We start from the raw sequence: 2,132 nt of genomic DNA on the forward strand, positions 1-2,132 counted from the left end.
TAGTAGCATTGACTGCAGAAGATGATGAAATCCTTCTGTTGGTTATTGTTTTCCTCCTCCCACGAATAGACTGAGGTCAAAATGAAAATGACATCACATATCACTGATGAAAGTATTTCTATCAAATGAAAATGAGGTAAATCCAATGACAATTGCTAATTGTTACCCACACCTTTATTTGGAATCATACAAAAACGTGTTTTCTGTGTTCCTTCCTGAATAGGGAATGTTTAACATGATAGCAATAGTTTTGTGCAGTGGTAGTGCAAGTGGGCTGAGTTACCATTTGAAATATACATTGGCATCACATTTGATGTATTAAATTGCTATTTGTAGTTGATAGTTGTTTAAAAAGGATATATAAAGTGCTACATTAGGCTTACAGCTGTCAAACATATGACAAATCAATATTTATTGTATATTAATGTATGTGTCTCATAGAAAACCACTGTCAAAAGAAAACAAATGTCATACTCAGTCATCATCATATATACGTCATCATAATCTACCATCAATTGACACAGTAACAACAAAACGTTATTTATTAGAAGGAGACGCCCCCTATTAAGCTGTTAAAATTGAGCTGTGGTGCCACCAACTGTCCGGGTATTGTCAGTGCAGTAATATTTTTATGCGCCCTGGTATTATATTTTATGAGCATGGCTTTGCCATTTGACTTTTGCAATACATGTTTAAAATAGTGACCATATGATGCACTAGTTTTTTTTTTTTTTTTTCTGAAATACACAACTTTCCAGACTATCCAAAATAGTATTTTTTATTTTCCTCTCAACTTTGTTCTGACTGTAAATGTGAGGGTCTAATAAAATGTGGCGTCAGGTCCAACTCTATATGAAAATGTTTTACAGAGCATACTTACTTACATTACTTGCATACTTAACATCTTATGATCTATGTCCCGGAATCTCGCCATGTTCCCCTTTCCCCCCTCTGAATGGCTTTTCATCTCGGTGGAATCTGTGTATGTCTGTTTGGTAGGTTGCTAAGAGGGAGTTTTTGAAAGATGACCTACTGGGCAACTCCCACCACTTCATATAAACCTTGTCCTTGCATTTAGACACCACATTAAAAGACATACATTTTTAGTTAAATTTCTTATTCATTGACTCAATAAAAACAAAGCAATTAACAAAGCAATTGTCTTTAGATACCTAAGTAATGTATTTTTATGGTCATAAAAAATTTCATCTAAAATACAACACAATAAAAAATAAGGAATTAAAAACAAAACAAATTTAAACTTAGTTCTGCTTATTGTGTCATTATATAGATTTGACAGCTGTTTTTGTTTTTGAAGCACTGATGGATTTCTGTTGTGGTTACCTGGCAACATATACTCTGTTTTTTGACCTCATCAGAATTCATTTTTAAACTATCTTCTTCCCACCTGACACATGCCTGTTCCAGAATTGCCCTGTAATCCAGGAATTTTCAGAGGCTGCTCTCATGATGTGCTGAAAATAAATGTGACTAATGATGAAACATTGGGATGACGAAAGAAAATTTGTAATAGTAATTTTGCTGTTTTTGAACATTTCATCTTTTAATGACTATCCTTTCCATTAGATATATACCACACACACAAACAATAAACATGACTAAAATGTCTTCAAAGTACCTGAACAATCTGTGTTTTTTCCAATGTAAAGACCAATATTAAAGAGTCAGTGAATGTTAGGATAATAACATAGAATTTATTGAAACCAAATAAAAATCTTAAATTGAAACCTTTTTTTTGTGTGTGCATTTATTTTATTTTTTTTCACCACAACCTGTCAACCTAAAAATATAAATGGACCCCCAATTTGTGCGCTCTGACACCAGTGACCTTGGTTTGCTGAAAATAATAAACTAAAAGACCCCCCACCCCCTGCTACTTTACTCTATTGACCATGTGACACCAGGGACAATACATTGCATTCACACAGATGCATTCAGAGATATACAATATATACAAGATTTAACTCATATTGCATTAATATTTGCACATTTGTATTCTGTATCAACAAGTCTAAATAAAGTGTTATGAGATTGTTGAGTCTCTGCCCCATCATGTCCACTCTTTTTTCAAGAGGCCCTTAGGAAGCAGTCTGGTGACGGGGTTCAGACTG

This window comes from Carassius auratus, chromosome 34 (genome assembly GCF_003368295.1).
Source record: "Carassius auratus strain Wakin chromosome 34, ASM336829v1, whole genome shotgun sequence".
Taxonomy (NCBI): domain Eukaryota; kingdom Metazoa; phylum Chordata; class Actinopteri; order Cypriniformes; family Cyprinidae; genus Carassius; species Carassius auratus.